The sequence below is a fragment of the Lacerta agilis genome, chromosome 6, assembly GCF_009819535.1.
Source record: "Lacerta agilis isolate rLacAgi1 chromosome 6, rLacAgi1.pri, whole genome shotgun sequence".
NCBI lineage: Eukaryota > Metazoa > Chordata > Lepidosauria > Squamata > Lacertidae > Lacerta > Lacerta agilis.
In genome coordinates, this window is record NC_046317.1 from 73,421,691 (window position 1) to 73,440,500 (window position 18,810).

Genomic DNA, 18,810 nt, shown 5'->3' on the forward strand with positions numbered 1-18,810 from the left:
GAAGCGCGGCATGCAAATTTTAAAATAAATAATAATAATAATAATAAACTCCCGCTCCTTTGAATCATCTTCAAATATCTAAAGGGCTGTCACGTGGAAGATGGAGCAAGTTTGTTTCCTCCTGCTCTGGAGGGTAAGACTCAAACCACTGGCTTTAAGCTACAGGAAAAGAGATTCCAATTAAACACCAGGAAGAATTTTCTGACAGTTAAGAGCTGCTGTTGGACAGGAGAACCAACCAACTCCATGGGAAGGTGGTAGACTCTCCTTCCTCGGAGGTTTCCAAGCAGAGATTGGATAGCCATCTGTCATGCATGCTTTAGCTGGGATTCCTCCGTCGCAGGGGGTTGGACTAGATGACCCCTGGGGGTCCCTTCCAGCTCTACGATTCCATGATTCTATGAACTGTCAGCCTGATTTGACCTGTCTCTTTCTTGGAGACTCCGGCTCCTGTCTCTCCCGCCTTCCTTGACCTTGCGAGACAGCTTCGGGGAACACACCCACTCCCCACCCCGAAGATCTTCGTGGGAGAGGGCGGGAAGGCGACGGCGCCACCCACCCACCCACCCTGAGCGTTGCCAGGCGGCGTGGGCGTGGGTGGGGCCGGACCCACGCAGCCCCGCCACTCGCCATGGGGCTGCAGCCCCACTCTCTGCAGCCTCCAGGGGGAGGGCTCGGCCCCCAGCCGCTCCCCACGCCGCCCCGGTTAAATGCGGCGCCCGCCGCTCTGCCTCCTCTCAGTCCCGAGCAAGCGGCCAGAGCGCAACGGCACCGCCAAGCAGCGGCTTCCCTTCTCTGCGCCCCACCCCGCCGCCTTTACCTGCACCAGGACCAGGGAGGCGTCGTTCGGCTGCCGCTCTCCTCGGCGTCGCGTGGCCGCCCCTCTTCGCCTTCCAGACGGCCGAGGTGAGTGAGGGGCTCCGGGGAGAGCTGGGCACCTGAGGGCGAGAGAGCGCGGGGCTGAGGGAGCGCATGGCACCAGGATTCATGACCTTCCCCCCCCCCACGGGCAAGGGGGCAGGCTAGGTATCCTGCTGATAACGGGGCGCAGGGGGGAGGGCGGTGAGGAGGTGAGTCCCCTCAATCCTGAAAAAAATTCCTTCCTCACCCCCCGAGAAACTCTTTTCCCCCGCCACTCCCCTGGCAAAAGGCAAAGCCAAGCTGGAGCATCTCCTCTGCTTGTTGCATATAGCAGTAGGTAAAAGGTAAAGGACCCCTGGACCGGTTAAGTCCAGTCAAAGGCGACTATGGGGGTGCGGTGCTCATCTCGCTTTTCAGGCCAGAGTTTGTCCACAGACAGCTTTCTGGGCCTTGTGGCCAGCATGACTAAACCCACTTCTGGCGCAACGGAAATGCCATTTACCTTCCCGCCGCAGCAGTACCTATTTATCTACTTGCACTGGTGTGCTTTCAAACTGCTAGGTTGGCAGAAGCTGGGTTCGAACCGTCGACCTTCTGATCGAGTGCAGTTGGAAGACTGGAGGGAGCAGGGAGATGCGTGTGTGTGCACCAAGGTGGGGGGGGGGGTCCCGGAAGCCATGTGGGGTTTCCACGTATTATTTTATTAATTGTATTTCTATGTCACCTTTTCTCCCAAGGAGCTCAAGGAGGTGCACATGGTTCTTCTCCCCATTTTATCCTCATAACAACCCTGTGAGGTAGGTTAGGCTGAGATATGGTGACTGGCTCAAGGTCATGTTAATGCGTAGGAAGAGGGGTGTGTGTCAGACAGACAGACAGAGAAGTTTTTGGAAAGAGCACGAGGGATCGTCTCTTCCTCCTCCTACCCCAGGCATTCTACTTTTCCTTGACTTAAATACCATGATGGGAGGATATAGATAAACACCCAAGCCTTTTAAACCTCCATAAAAAGAGATTGCACACCTTTTCTGAGAAGGTCTTTCCCTCCCTATCCAGTTCCATGCAGCTTCATCCCAGTTGCTCATCAGATTTATTTGTTTATCTTTTGGGGAAAATCTATCCCATCTTCTCGGGTAGAAGATAAGAATTGCAGAGTTCCTGCCTTTCATATCCTTTTATAAATAATAATAATAATAATAATAATAATAGCAGCGTGTGTGGGGGGGGGGTTATGGTTTTTGTTTGTTACTATGGTATCCCTTTTCGTGTTTTTATATTGTAAACCTCCCTGTGATCTTTGGATGAAGGGCGGTGCAGAAATTCAATTTAATAAATATTTATAATACCCAGAAAGCTGTAGCTCCATTCTGAGTTTTTGTATAGGGCATTGTTTGCCAGGAAATGGATGGCAGTATTGGGATAGAAGAGCCTACTGCCTTCTTATTATGCCATCCTCTCACTCCCTATTCTCACCTATCTACTAATTCATGTGAGTCTCTTAATCTTAGGATTGTGGGTTTGAGTCTGACATTGGGCAAAAGGTTCCTGAATTGCAGGGGGTTGGACTAGATGACTCTTGTGGTCCCTTCCAATGCTATGCTATGATCTGCTAAGAGGAGCAAGCCTAGAGCCAGGTATGCCACTCACTGCTATGAATAAGAATGGGGTCAGTTCGCTGGTCCATCTAGCCTAGTATGCTGTACTTTAAGGCTTTTCTAAATCTACCTGGAGATGCCAGGAACTGAACCTGGGACTTTTTATGTGCAAAGCATGTGCATAGAGATCCTGCCAATAAATAAAGCTCCTTTTGACCACTCCTGTTCCTCACACAACACCAGAGGGTTGGTTCCTAAGAACTGTGGCTCCTTACAGAGCACAGACTTCCCTTCCCTTCTTCTAAGCTCCCTCTGGCCTTGGACATTTCAGACCTTCAAGCAACATCCCAAGGCTTGTTGGGGGTAAATTTGGAAATGCAGGTGCTTGGCTCAGGGATGCTTCGTGCATGGTGATTTACTTGCACAGGTATGACGCCTGAATAGGAAATGTGTGCACCATCACATGCCATGAATGCACACACGCCTTCTGTAAAATAAATAAATGCATACCTGTGCATTGCACATGGTGGTGCACATGCAATGTACAAATTTTCCAACAGAAATGCTGTGTATAAAAGCATTAAGATTTTTGAGCCACCTTTGTTTTCTCCAGCCATTTTCCCTGTTGCAATCTGGAATGATTTCCTTATCACCTCAGGCCCAGTGGTGCTGGTGACGAATTTCCTAACATCTCCTTGTTGGAGTTTAAGTAAGAAATGATGCCTACTTCTTAGTATGGTCCTGATTATCTAGAGCTGCTTACAGTAGTGGTTAGCAATCTGCTCTTAATCTTGAAGGTAACCGAACTTGTCTGGGACCTTGAATGCTTTTTGCAGCTGTTAACTCTGTAGCGTTGCCCCACACATGACTGTTAAGACTGATACATGCTTCACTGCAGTGCTCTGAGTGCAACAAGATCTCTCCAAGGCTATCATGTCTTCTTCCATGCCTGACTGTTTAGCTTTTACATCTGCTGTGCATTGGCTGAAATTGTACCTGCAACAATGTACAATGCACGTGGTAGGCAAGTTTGTACAGGCAGTCATTTGCTGCCTAGGTATGTGAGCAGGTGAAATAAATTCAGCAGCTGTGAGTAGGGGATTGTTTGCTGTATCCGGCTCATATGTCACTGCAGTTTCTTGTTCTTATGTGTAGCATTTGTGACCAAAGCTGGTGTTGGTAGGCGGTCGTGTGCCCTACACTTAATTATTTCCTGTGTAGCAGATACAATGGGATCTTTAGCTGTGGCATCAGCCAAGAATGACTAGGGCTGCAATCTAATGCACACATGACGTCTGAGAAGATATGTATAGGATTGTGCAGTATGGCTCCTGCCCTGTTACACAAAACATGCCAGTTCATAATGTGGGGTTTAACTAATCAATTATTGCAGCAACCCAAACCCAGGGTAAATTAATAGTGTTTAAGACCCATTGGAATAGATGGGACAGAACTTTTACAATTGCAAATTAGTTTATTGCAATGGGATTTAAGCACAACTAACCTCTGGATTTGGGCCAATAAATCTGCATACATTTGCATATGTATGAACAGTTCTGAAACAAATAAACAACTACCTGTCATTTAGAAAATACCTGAAGGCAGCCCTGTTTAGGGAAGTTTTTAATTTGTGACTTTGTATTGTATTTTAGTATTTGTTGGAGGCCACCCAGAGTGGCCGGGGAGACCCAGCCAGATAGGCGGGGTATAAATAATAAATTATTATTATTATTATTATGAAAAGGGGGTACTCGGTTGCATTCTGTTGTGTGGGGGACAACAATGATGAAGGGTTGCATCTTCTAAGACGATGCCTAGCACCTGTGATTTTTGTATGTACTTATATTTAAAACCGTATTATTCCTGTTAATAGGCTCACTCACCGTAAAAATTGCTCATTAATAACCAAACAATCAAGTAATGGCATGTTGCTATTTACACTTGAACACAGTGGGGTTTCCTTACAAGTCAGTGTGCAGCGTCCAAGACTATAAATGTTGCAGACCTGAAACATTTTGGCGAGGTTAGGACCTATAAAAGAATTCTCTGTAATTGGGCAAACCTGTTCCTGGAAGAAAACCATTGCATGTATAATGGCAGCACAGAAAGAGCTCCTATGTAAGAGGCAGAAGCATGTTCTATAGGGGCCTTGCTTACCAGAAAAAGTCTAGTGGTTTTAGTGCCGAGAAGGCAGACAGGAAAGGCATGGCTCCATGCTGCTGGAGTCAATGGGACTTTTGTCCCATAAACCCAGTGGTTAAAAGCGGCACAATAAATTATCCTTCGAAAAACCTTGCCGGCATCCCACACTGGAATCGCCAAACCTCTAAGAATGAAATCTTGTAAAAGCCAGGGGAATAAGCTGCCTTGAGGATGGTGTTTAGGACCTGGCAGCAAAGAAAACTTTTCTGAAGCGAATCTTTATGGTTCGCTTGCAGAGCTCAGCTTTGGTATTTGCCTCTCAGAGGGTGGCTCTGTACAGTAAGTGGATTTGCTTCGGAGATGGAATTGGCCCCGCATGAAATATGAATTCCTGTCTGGAATCCGGGCAGGAGAGTTTGGTGTTTTGTCCCCCCCCCCCAAGTAAAATGACACTATCTACCTAAACTAATAGGCTTTTACTGAAGCCATCTGTTGTTCAAATCTTTCATAACAAAAAAAGAAAGGAAGGAAGAAAAAATAAAGATATATTTCCCTCCTTTAAAAAATAATTATTATTTCATCAGATGACATTTGGTAGAGAGTCCTTTCTTTTCTTTTGGATTCCTTTTTCACCAGACAATTGTATTTCTTTAAAATAGAATTTGTCCTTTGGTTGTTCAGAACTCAATACGTCTCCTGAGGTTTCCTGCAAGGCTTCTCAAGCAAAGCTTAAAACATTCCTCAATGTCTCCAACAGGGGCCCTTTGCTAAAATTTCCTAGGTATGCATCTAACCTCATTTTGAGAGGTGGGAGGGGGGGACTGCTTTGCTCTCAAGTGTGTGGCTGCAACATCTGAAGAAAGTAGCTGGCATAGATGAGTTATAGTCTGCTACTGCTGCTGGGAGAACAAATAAGAGATACTTGATCTGCTAAGTGCTTAGACTGGAGTGCTCTGATTTAGGGTGAGTTAATGGTGCAAAGCTAATAATAATAATAATAATAATAATAATAATATATTTGTACCCCGCCCATCTGGCTGAGTCTCCCCAGCCACTCTGGGCGGCTTCCAACAAATATTAAAATACATTAAAATATCACAGATTAAAAACTTCCCTAAACAGGGCTGCCTTCAGGTATTTTCTGAATGTCAGGTAGTTGCTTATCTCTTTGACCTCTGATAGGAAGGTGTTCTGCAGGACGGGTGCCACTACCGAGAAGGCCCTCTGCCTGGTTCCCTGTAGCTTTGCTTCTTGCAGTGAGGGAACCGCCAGAAGGCCCTCGGCGCTGGATCTCAGTGTCCGGGCTGAACGATGGGGGTGGAGACGCTCCTTCAGGTATACAGGACTGAGTCCATTTAGGGCTTTAAAGGTCAGCACCAACACTTTGAATTGTGCTCGGAAACGTACCGGGCGCCAATGTAGATCTCTCAGGACTGGTGTTATGTGATTTGGGAATAAGTCCCATCATATTTGGTGGTTCTTACTCCCAGGTAAGTGCACATAGAATAGCAGTCTCAGGCTTCTGATGAAGGGCTTCTGTTCCATCTTTTAAATGCCGGTGGCACAGTCTGGCTTGGAATAAGGCAACTTCCTATGTCCCTCTTCTTTGCCTCTGTCCCACTGCTGGCGTTCCAACACCTATTGCAAAAGTGGGTGGCATACACCCCTCTCCAACTTCCATCTAGACAAGCAAGAGGGATGACCACTTTTCAAGCACACGTTGCAGTTAGGCAGAAGCACTCGAAGTAGGTGCAGAACAAGGCTGGAAAATGGGGAGCTGTATTATACTGAGTCAGACCAGTGATAGCAATCACCCAGTTTGCAGCTTGCACAGGTCTAGTTGCAACCACATGGAGATCTCTGGATGCCAAGTTGGCAACTGACATCTCTACCTGTCTGGCCCCTCTAGCTTTCTTAAGCAGGTAAGAAGAAGAGCTTAGTCACTGCATTTGAGATTTTCTTCTTTAAAATATAAAGTGGTATAGAAATCATCATAAATTTCACTGCAAAAAAAGATGCCTAGACATTCTGTTATGGTGACTGTAACCTCAGTTTAAGGTGCCATTTGGTGATTAGGTCATATATCTTAAGTTTCTAACACTGAGTGAGACTACAAGTCAATCTAGCTCAGTTTTGTTTGCACTGGCTGGCAGCAGCTCTCCAGGGTTTCAGACAAGGGTCTCTTTCTGCCCTGCCCGGAGACGATGGGAATTGAACCCGGGGACTCCTGCATGTAAAGCAGGATGCTGTGCCACTGAGCTACAGCCCTACTGTGAAGAAACAGTTGTTCCTAAGTGGTTTACAAAGATACCATACCAGAAATAAGAATGTGCCTTGTTTCCACAAACCATAGTTGACATTGACCACAGTTTGTTTGCTTAAAGGAATTCGTATATTTCTTAATATTTCAAAAATCTCATGGATCAGATGTTAACACTTCCCTGTAGCTAATTAAAATGAATGGAAGCTTCCAATCTCCTTGTGGTTCTACTGGAAGAGTGGGGCGGGGGTGGGAATCATGCAAGCATAAGGCTTTTCTGTGCTCCTCCCTGCAATGCCAAACCATGGTTTAATGTGAAGTGCAAACAATGCCAATATTTAGGTTACAGTTGCTCAGCATTGATTCTCCCTTCCTGAACTACTGTTACCTTAGGTTTCCTCATCGCAATGTTTCTGCCTGTGGGTCTGTTTTATGTCTCTGCTCCAGAACCCCTGGTGTTTTGTGCTGCAGAGGATTATGTAGGCATATTCTGGCAAGGACATACTCTTAGGACAGGCAGTTGCAAAGCTTGGTGGCTCTCACTGACATCATTTACCCATAATGCTAAACATTCTGATTAACTGGGAGATTGTCTGTGGCAACTTTTTTCCTATTCCTCTGGTCTTGCTGTTGCCACACTGCTGTGAGCTAAACCATGGTTTGGATTAGCATTGTGTCTGAATTCAAACTCGTGCTTTGTCTTCCCCAGACAAACTGTGAGATGAAAACCAAGAACAGACCTTGGTTACAGGTCATGATTTATCTGGAGAAAGGCAATCCATGAGCCCAATAACCTCTTGCAGTTGTACATTGCAGGGGAAGAATATTGGTACTGTAATGGTTTTGAGGAAAGTTTTATCTGCTGTGTGTTATCATCTCACTGAGGAACTCTCCCAAATCCCTGGATGAGCTTTTTGTGGAAACATAGGATTCCCCCAGATATAGATCTGTAATTATTGTAGAGCAATTAAGTTCTCCCTGCTTCTCCCTCAGCCTTCTTCCAGCTTCCTCCAGACAGAAGGAGCTTTGACGATGTGGGTTCAATCCACTGAATGTCTGTCACCCAGATTTGGATCAGGGACTTCATAAAGGTTTCATTCAGAGGCTTGCCCCTACGAATCGCCCTTCACACTTCTATGTTACCCGCTTGTGAGGTGGAAGAATTAGTCTTCTGTGGGTTTTTGCAACACAGACATAGCTTTAAGTATCATATAACATTTTATATTTTTCAAGCGGTTGGAAGCAGTCTCCCCACTCCACACCCCGCCTTCATGCATCTTGGCAAAATGGGCAGATTGTTTTGAAATAGCCTTGTTAAAACAGGGCTTGGAATAGAAATGGGTGTAGGAGGTGTTACATATATACCAAGAGCTTCACGCCCCCCCTTCTTTCAGCAAGCAAACATGGTACAACGGTTATTCTAAGAACAGAATTGTATGCTACATGGCAAATGGCTGCTTCCAGACCTGCTTTTGCCAAGATAATGCACAAGTCAGGAGGCAGATTCGCAGGGGAGAAATGCCACGGATCCTTCCCTCCAACCCCAGTCTCGTTTCCCTCCTAGGTTGTTTTGCTAGGGGACGTCGGAAGGGGAGAATTGGTGGGCAAGAAGAGCATTAAGTACTCCCTCCCAAAATTAGATTTTCCTGGGGCCAGCCCTGCTATTAGGCAAAGCAAGGCAGCTGCCTCAGACAGCAGATGCTGAAGGGTGTGGGGAGTGGTGGTAACCTGCGGGAGGGCAGATGTGTGTGCCCCATGCCTTCTAAGCTACTCTGCTGTCCTCAGATGTGCTGAAGGACAGTGTCACGCTGCTAGGATCGAAAGAAAATAATAAGAGCTTGCTGGATCAGGCCAATGGCCCATCTAGTCAGGCATCCTATTCTCACGGGATGGGCAGCATACAAGAAGGGCCTGAACATAGCAGTTCTCTTTCTCTGCTTATAATTCTCAGCAACTGGTACTCGTAGAAGCATACACCCTCTGACAGCGGAGGCAGACTACTGCCATCCTCCATGAATTTCATAGAATCATAAAATTGTAGAGTTGGAAGGGGACCCTGAGGACAATCTAGTTCAGGGGTCAGCAAACTTTTTCAGCAGGGGGCCGGTCCACTGTCCCTCAGACCTTGTGGGGGGCCAGACTATATTTTTTTTGGGGGGGGGAGGGGAAATGAAAGAATTCCTATGCCCCACAAATAACCCAGAGATGCATTTTAAATAAAAGGACACATTCTACTCATGTAAAAACACGCTGATTCCTGGACCGTCCGTGGGCTGGATTTATAAGGCGATTGGCCCGGATTCGGCCCCCGTACTTTAGTTTGCCTTCCCATGATCTAATTCAACCCCTTGCAATGATAGAATATGCAGCTGTCCCATACGGGGATCGAACCTGTGGTGTTGGCATCACCAGGACCATGCTCTAACCCAGGCATCCCCAAACTTGGCCCTCCAGCTGTTTTGGTACTACAGTTCCCATCATCCCTGACCACTGGTCCTGTTATGGGAGTTGTAGTCCCAAAACAGCTGGAGGGCCGAGTTTGGGGATGCCTGCTCTAACCAACTGAGCTAAATGGGCAAGAAGTGTCTAGTCCTGTTTTAAAGGCATCCAAGGTGGTGGACATCACTGCCTCTTGTGGGAGCAAATTCCATCATTCAAGTATGCACTGCGTGAAGAACTACTTTCTTTTGTCTCTCCTGAATTCTGCCCGAGTCCTAGTGCTATGAGAGAGGTAAGATTCAGCTGCTGCCTGTCCAGACAGCTTCTCTGCAAGGAAGTGGCAGAGTGGCATATTGTCGGTTGTGTTTCTTTTTAAATAATAGTAATTATTTCTAAAAAGCAGAGACATCACCTTGCCGACAAAGGTCCGTATAGTTAAAGCTATGGTTTTCCCAGTAGTAATGTACGGAATTGAGAGCTGGACCATAAAGAAGGCTGATCGCCGAAGAATTGATGCTTTTGAATTATGGTGCTGGAGGAGACTCTTGAGAGTCCCATGGACTGCAAGAAGATCAAACCTATCCATTCTCAAAGAAATCAGCCCTGAGTGCTCACTAGAAGGACAGATCCTGAAGTTGAGGCTCCAGTACTTTGGCCACCTCATGAGAAGAGAAGACTCCCTAGAAAAGACCCTGATGTTGGGAAAGATGGAGGGCACAAGGAGAAGGGGACGACAGAGGATGAGATGGTTGGACAGTGTTCTCGAAGCGACTAGCATGAGTTTGGCCAAACTGCGAGAGGCAGTGAAGGATAGGCGTGCCTGGCGTGCTCTGGTCCATGGGGTCACGAAGAGTCGGACACGACTGAACGACTGAACAACAACAACAATTATTTCTAAATTTGCATCCATGCATGTAAATCATCAATGCATAACTGGCCACTCTAATTAGCAGTGGTAGCTGCCCAGCTTTCTTTTCCTACTATAACTTCCTGTCTGCCTGCCTGCTGCTGCAAGAGACGGTAGCGACAATGGTGTTGGCAACCTGGCCGCCATTTTGTATCCCCCCCCCGGCAAATGCTCCCACAATGCCCTGGACCTGTTGTTATTCTAAGGCTGTGCATGTGTGTGTGTGGTGGGGAACCACACACACACACACACAAATAAATTCTTTTAAAGTGGCCTTTTTCTGAGGAAGGGTAGAGAGACAAACAAAACAGAAATTTTCTCATAAAAAAAACTTCCTCTGAGAACATTTGGGTCAGCTCTAGTTACAACTGATTTGACAGCTCTCTCAGTGCAAACCTGGCATTGCCTAACTTCTTCTCCCTTTCCTCCACACCAGATATCTAATGCATTGGCACTGGAGTATAGAAAAACGCCTCAGGCTTGCAGGGCTTTCTCATGGAGCTCCATTACATCTTCAGGAATTTAGTGGAGGCAGGTGGGAGAGAAATCTTGACCAGGGCCTCTCTCCGTTATGTAAGGCAAAGATGGAGAATGAAAACTGTGCAGCCTCTGATAGGGACAGATCCAGGTGTGAGGGGGCTCTTAGCAAAGCGCTTTCTGATTGGCCCTCTTATATGTCAGTGGGCTTACTTGGTGACAGCAGCAGTGCTCCAATGGGTTTGCCATTGACATTTTCTGCAAGGCCCCAGAGCACGATTACATCAGGGCATTGTGAGAAATTAAAATGATTCTAGATTCAGCTGCCAGGCACTCAGATTTGAGCACCAGCTAAAGGGTCCCTCTGGACAGACATCAGCAGTGAGACCTTATGGGGCTGCCCAAGTAGGCCGTTTGCTGGTACCCATTGTGGCTCCTGGTGCAAGATCTCTCCTAGGGATGCAGCGCTTTGTGCAAGATCACCTCTTGATCTCCAAAGGTTGTTCCCAAGGGAATTGACATTCTGATGTCTAGCAGCGTATAGCATTTGCAGAGTTAAATCCTATTTGTTCAAAACCTCAGAAATGCTTAAAAGAGAATTTAGGCTTTCATTTGCTGCGCATGTGTGTTTGTTTCCAAAATTGCACGGGTTAGACAAGAGTCATGCTGCAGCTTAGCTCGGTCACAGGCAGATATTTGATAGGGAAGCAACTTTATCTTAGGCAAAACCCGCAAAAGCTCAGAAGAGGAAACCCACCCAGCATTTCACTGCTGAGATTTATCCCCTTTTCCAGAAGCGCTGCAAACTTCACCCTTTACTTAAAAGCTAAAGGGCACAGAGTACAGTAAATTCACTCACAAAGCTGGCCTGAGACTGTGATTTAGATACTCCTCTCAGTCTGCAAAGGAACTTGGACAAGATGCCTGCATTCCTACCAGCTTACTGCACAGGGTCCCTGCGCCACGCTTTTGATCCCTGTAACCAGCAGAGATGTGTACACAAATGGAAAATCCAAATGTTCGTGGGAAGATCAAAGCAGCCAGTTCTAGTGACACCTCAGAACAGAAAATTAATGAGGGCAGTGTCCATCAAAATGTGCAGGTTAGGGTGGGTTTTTGGTAAACATCAAGCCATATTGCCCAAAGAGTTCTCACTGTTGAGCAGCATCTTTCTTTGATGCTTCACTGGAGCTGCTTTGGTGTAGTGTTGAATTATGACTTTGTAGACCTATGGTAGGACTAAGAACGATAACCATCTAAAACCTGAATGCCTTACTAAAGATTGCGAGTAAGCAGTTCATTTCTATGTTTACTCTTAAGTAAGCCTTACTGTGTATATTGGGGCTTACTCCCAAGTAAGCACATTTAAAGCACATGGCTTACCCCAGATAATCTTGGGAACTCTATTTTACCCTTCACAGAGCTACGATTCCCAGTATTACCTGGGAATAAATTTCATTGAGCTAAATGGGACATAACTTTCGAGTAGACATCCGTAGTATTGTGCTGCAAGTCTCTTTGCATCTTCTTCTGGAGAACCAACATCATTCCACCAGATACACATGGAAGCTTAATTCTTTGGTTCAGGGAAGCCAAAGGTGAATGAATATGGTTCTCCCTAACAATACACTGTGCTGAATTTTGACACCTGCTTGTATGCACATTATCCTAAATCCATATTTACATATCCCAGCTTTGCATTTAGTTGCTCCAGATGGCTAACAGAATCAAAATGGCATAAAGCAAATTTCATTGAATCAGTACGAAGTAATTGTGGGAATGATAAAGATTTGATGACAGGATATTGGTGTTGACAGTTTACGGTAGCTGATAGAACACTTGAGGGTGCTTTTCCGAACCACATTACTGTTATGTGTCTCCTTGGCACATTTGGGCCTAAGGCTGCAATCCTAACTATGTCTCCTCAGAAGCAATCCCCATTGAATTTGGTAGGTCTTACTCCAAAGTAATTGGGATTAGGATTTGCAGCCTTGTTGAATGTTGTAAGAACACAATAAGAGCCCTGCTGAATCAGGCCAAAAGGCCCATCAAGTTCAGTGTTTTGTTCTCACAGTAGCCAAGCTGATGCCTGTGGGAAAACCTACAAGCAGACCTTGAATGAATGCAATGCTTGTGATAATATCGACAGAAGAGAGGATCAGACTGGAGTTCCTGGCTGTATGTCTTTGAGAGTGAAACCTTCGCACATGCGAGAAGCTCTTTAGACATCTTCCTGCATGCTGGTTTATTGGGAGTCCAGAAGAAAGTTCAAGTTAGTGCTGAAGCAGGCATGTGTGCATATCGTGAACACCTCTTGAAATACCTGCTTCCCAATTTTTAGGGGTGTGTATGACAAGTTGCAGAAGTGTCCGTTTTTCTGCACCCATAACACCTTCAGCATTCTTCTCTCAGGTGCCTGGCATTATTTGGGTTCTCCAGATCCTCTTTGAAGCCCCTGTTGATTGCTGCTCTTGCACTATTCTCTCCCTGCTGCATTTCCAACCAGCACACACTCATTCTGAAGGACTTCTATCTGCCCATAGTGATGGGCATCACATAGCCCAGCCTTCTCCAACAGGATGCTTTCCATATGGTATGGGGCTACAACCCCCAGCATCCCTGACCGTTGGGGCTAATGAGAGCTGGAACCCAGCTGTGTCTAGATAGCACCAGGATGGGGAAGGCCAACTTAGCTACATGGTGATTGCTTGTGTGATAACATCATTGTGGGTAGGAAGAAGGTTGATGGAAAACTCACACGAAGTGGCACTGAACAGCTACAGTAGCAGAGCATTTTCAGGCCCTCTGAAGCCCTCCACAAACTACAGTTCCCAGGATTCTTTAGGTGGGGAGAACCATATGCATTAAATGAATGCTGTGGATGTGACCTGGGTCCCTCAGCGTTGGTGTCACACACATGCAGATCCTTTGGCTGTTACAGAGTAACGTTTTTAATCCTTCACTAGGGTAATAATTTGGCGCAAGTTAAAACAGGTTGGCTCAAAATCAGAAGAAATCAGCTCCTGCTCTGCAGAACATAAAAGGTAAAACGATCTCTCTGTTTTAATAAAGAGCTTTTTGTTCAGCTCTCTTACTCTCTGCTGATTCGGGCTGCGAGGGAGCTGAGTCGGGGAGCCTAACTCAGGCTTTCCACGTGGGAAACAATTTGTCACTGTGTCAGGGAGGCAAAGGCAGGTTCATGTTTCAGCCGTTTGCAGTGGGTTTGCCTGGCTGGGGACGGGGCAAAGAGCAAAGAAGTATGGAAAAATAATTACCATGCCTGGTGGGAAGCATTCAGTGCCGTGTGTTGGGCTAAGCTAGTTGTCATTCCCCACTGTGGCACTTTTAGAGGTCGAGAGGCAAAGCTCTTGCTGGCCATCCTCACGGCGCTTGTTCCTTTCTCTTTGTTTACATAACATCTCAAGCTGTGCGCCCAGCATAGCCCCTGGCCAGCTTTTCCTGAAACATTCTAACCTTGTTAAAGCACAGTAACACTCAGAAGAAGGTATAGCCACACTATCTAACGTGAGGCAGGAGGTACTTAGGAATGCAGCTGTCCTGTGTCCAGGAAACTCGCCTACGTGAGCCAGCCCAGTGTGCCTGGTGCTCAACACTCAGAATAGGCACTCGGAACCAGCACAGCCTAGGAAGCCACCAAGCAGGAGTTGGGTGACCTGCAGCGGGTGATTCTGGGTTGTATGCAGTGAAGTCATTGAGTTTACGGGACAATTTCAATGCGCAAAGGCATTGACTTTGCTGGAGTCAACCCTCTGGCTAGTGCTCATCAAGCCCTTTTCAGAAGCCGGAGCTTACACATTGATGAAATCCATGAGCAGGGCCTCGCTGGCTAGCCCCACCTCCATCACTGTGTGCCCCCACTGCCCCCTTCCCTCCCACTCGCTCCGTATTAATTTGGCTAGCTACAAACGAGTGCCGCTGTGGTCTAAACCACTGAGCCTAGGGCTTGCCGATCAGAAGGTCGGCAGTTCAAATCTCCACGATGGGTGAGCTCCCATTGCTCGGCCCCAGCTCCTGCCCACGTAGCAGTTTGAAAGCACGTCAAAGTGCAAGTAGATAAATAGGTACCGCTCCAGCGGGAAGGTAAATGGCGTTTCCGTGTGCTGCTCTGCTTTCGCCAGAAGCAGCTTAGTCATGCTGGCCACATGACCCAGAAAAACTGCGGGCAAACGTCGGCTCCCTCAGCCAGTAAAGTGAGATGAGCGCTGCAACCCCAGAGTCGTTCATGACTGGACTTAACTGTCAGGGGTACTTTACCTTTACCTTTTACAAATGGGAAGCCTTCACACATGCAGCTATGCCTGAGCAGTGCTGGCTCTTCTTGTGGGGAATACAGGGACCCCTCCCACTGAGTCATTGGGCATTAAATCTGGGCCACCCCTCTTCCTTCTGTTGCATGTGCATTGAGGGTTTTATGTATTTATTTCTATTTCTAACCTAGTCTTCCATCCAAAACTATACCAGAGCTGTCTACGAAGCAGAGTAAAATACAGAACATAAAACCATAAATGCATTAAGTTCCAGAAACTACCATAAATGTCACCAGGAATTGAAAACAGAGTAAATAACAGCACTCTCCAAAAGCACTGAAGCGGATTCATACTTCAAAATAATTTCACAGCTAGCATCCCAAAAATGCCTTTAGTAAACTGATGAATGAATTTTGAGCTGGCACTGGAAAAAAAGCTTGTGTGGAGGTGTTCATAATTGGGGTGCCACCACAGTAAAGGATTCTTCTGCATCGGAATCACTGTCCAAGTATATTCCATGCAAAATATACTGTGGAATGTTTTAACTGAGGATAGCCCAGTCGGTAGAGCATGGGACTCTTACTCTCATGCTCAGGGTTGTGGGTTTGAGCCCCACGTTGGGCAAAAGATTCCTGCATTGCAGGGAGTTGGACTAGATCAGGCTTCCTCAACCTCGGCCCTCCAGATGTTTTGAGACTACAATTTCCATCATCCCTGACCACTGGTCCTGTTAGCTAGGGATCATGGGAGTTGTAGGCAAAAAACATCTGGAGGGGGCGAGGTTGAGGAAGCCTTGCCTAGATGATTCTATGAACTCTATGATTTTATGATTGTAACTTTCTTTACCAAAGAAGTGAGAGCCCATAGCTCAGTGGCAGAGCAGCTGCCATGTAAACAGATGTTCCCAGGTTTGATCCCTGGCATCTCCAGGTAGACCTGGAAGAGAATCCTGTCCAGAAACTTTGCTGTGTGTTATTCTGCTCTGCTCTGGGGCAGACAGTGTGTTCACCGTGTGATTCACAATTGGAATATTCAAAGCATTTCTATTAACCAGCATCCAGCAAAGGGGAGAAAAAAAGATTAAATAAAGAATTGACTAGGCAGGCCACACTGAAACCCAAAGCGGCTGCTTTTCTTGAAACTCAGGATTTGGCTGTTAGTCCAGACAGTACGAAATGGGAACAGGGCAAGACATTGCTGGGTAGAGCAGTGAGAGGGAGAGAGCCAGGAATCCTATTGGGTTTCACATTGACATACCTGGCTCCATTATGTGACCAGAGACCCCTTCTTCTAGCTTTTGATCATTCCAGGAACTGAAATGCACCACCTGCAGCCTCCATTCGCTCTTTGGCTTTCTCTGTCTTTGCTTCTTTTTATGCACTCGCAAGGGGACTGCTGGCCGAGATAAGCTTTTTGGCTGCTCACAAGTTCCGTGGAATTCCCCCCCCCCCAACACACATCATGCCTTTTTAAAATTAGGAATCGTAGGCTGCCTTTCCAGTGGAGCCACTTATCTCTTGACTGGCTTCCCCCGAACACAAATACCCTTATCCCCTCCGCACAGGTTGTGAAGGTCTTTGCTTTAGACAACCCATTGGAATATCCTTGGCTTTGCAGCAGAGCTCTTTTTTAAATAATAATAATAAAAAAACAACAGCCCACAATCTCCAAGGCCTCCTGCTCAAATGCTTCCACTGCTGCTCAATATTTGCACATCCTTTCCCCAGCTGCTTTCCTGCTCTTGGCTTCTCACACAAACCTCCCACTACCACCGAACAACTGGCTGCAGCGATGGGGGCGGGGAGTTGAGGGCAACACTTGTTCCAGGTTTTGTTTGGGGTTTTTTTTTTTTTTTAGCAGGCTTGTGGGCAATAAGTGGGTTTCCTCCTTGTTCCCCTTCTTGCCGTTGCCCACTCGCTTTGCCTCTGGGCCCAAATCTCCCTGCTGCTTAGGACAAGGGGTGGGGAGTCCTGAGGACTGAATGTGGCTCTCCAGGACTTCCTATTTGGCCCTTGGGGCTGTCCTTGGGCTATACCCTCCTTGAATGCTTTTTTCCCTGGCTTGAGTGTGTCCTTGAACTGTGGAGTCCCTTGTTTGCCAAGACTGAGAGATACCTCTGGTGTATATAGATGTGTTTAGAAGCAAATATGCATAGAAACCTCTGGTCTTTGCATGGCTGAAAGGTCATTGCAAAGGTCAGAGTCATGTCTGATATGCCTCCCACCTTTGCATCTGACCCCTACCATCACCTGCATGCAGCCCACCTGCAAGGGATGTGTCCCTTGGGCTAAAGGATGGCTGTGTTTCAAGTCCCACATATTTTCAAAAGTGCGAATTGAATAAATTGATCTTCAAATGCGAATTGGATTGAGTTTCTCCCCCATCCCCATTGTCTACGACATCTTGTGGTCCAAGGTTTCAGGAAGGAGTCTCCTAACCTTACCTGGAGATGCTGGGGATCGAACCTGGACCTTCTGCCTGCCAGGAAATGTTGTAGCACTGAGCTATGGCCCTTCCCCAAATATAGTATGGTGCATCTGAGCGGTCAGATTGATTTATTTACTCATTCATTCATAGGCATCTATAGCTCACACTTTGTAATGGGGTCCTAGAGTGGGTTGCATGTAAATGGGAGGGATATACCAACCTCATCCCTCACCCCCCACCAAGGCCTGCTGAATAAGGTGCATTTTGACCCTGCAGATCTTGAGGATGCACTCCTTGAGATATTTGGGACCAGTCCTGGCTGCCAGCATCCTGGCCACTGCATTCTGTACCAGTTGCAGTTTTCGAACTGTCTTCAAGGGGCAAGCCCACGTGGAGTGCATTGCAGTAGTCCATTCTTGAGGTTATCTGAGCATGGAGCACTGCAGCCAAGCTTCCTCTGCTAAGGAAGGCCCATAGTTTGAGGCAGTTGCTCGTAGCCACTGAAGCCACCTGACCCTCAAGCAACATTAGTTGGCCAAGAAGCATGCCCAGCCTACTGACCTAATCTGTCCGGGGGAGCGCCACCTCCATTAATAACAGGTTGTCCACTCACTTTGCTCACTTCAGAGCCTGCAACACACAGCACCTCTGTCTTGTCTGTATTCAGTTTCGTTACGCACACACACACACTCTCACAGTAATCCTTACTATAATCCTGTAGCAGCAGTATTACCATGTGATTCCTCTCTGGTTAAAATAAATTGGTTCTCTCCTCATTTTTTAAATAAACACCTCACTTCTCTCTTTTTCTCTCATTTCTTTTTCTCGAGTTTTTCTTTCTCTAGTTGAGCTTTCAAAATGACCTGGACCCAGACAGAATCAGGCTGCTTGCTACCCTGTCATTGAAGCAAGGTTTGGACATTGTAGAATGCAAGAAATGTTATGCATGGCACAGCTGCCCAAAACAATTTTTGTGGTTATTGCTGCATTGCCAGAGAGAGAGAGAGAGAGAGAGAGAGATGGAAGTAATAATAATTTAAGAAGTGGTAAAAACAGTGCAGGTTTTTTTTTAAAGTAGAAAGTGTTCCGTGCAAATGGCTTTTGTAGAAGCTGAGGTTTTATCTCACCATGCGTGATTCCAAAATTAAGATAACCCACATGACTTTTCGACTGGCTCTGTGGCTCATCACTCCATCCCCAGAGACTATCAATAGTAAATGAGGCCCCAAAGAGTGGGGTGGGGAAATCTAATGATTTGCACTTAATATATATTGTTTGTACCTTGCATCGGGTGGCACTGTGACCTAAACCACTGAGCCTAGGGCTTGCCGATTGGAAGGTTGGTGGTTCGAATCCCTGCAACGGGGTGAGCTCCCGTTGCTGAGTCCCAGCTCCTGTCAACCTAGCAGTTTGAAAGCACATCGAAGTGCAAGT

At 46.6% G+C, this 18,810-nt stretch overlaps 1 protein-coding gene across 1 annotated transcript in view; it reads left to right on the forward strand.

The window, feature by feature from the left end:
- The first annotated feature begins 587 nt into the window (after window positions 1–587).
- MATN4 (matrilin 4) overlaps window positions 588–18,810 on the forward strand; it is a 38,135-nt gene continuing 19,912 nt past the window's right edge. Inside the window, exon 1 of the mRNA XM_033153429.1 lies at window positions 588–906. The gene's annotated coding sequence lies outside the window, so the exon portion shown is untranslated. The remainder of the gene's footprint in view (window positions 907–18,810) is intronic.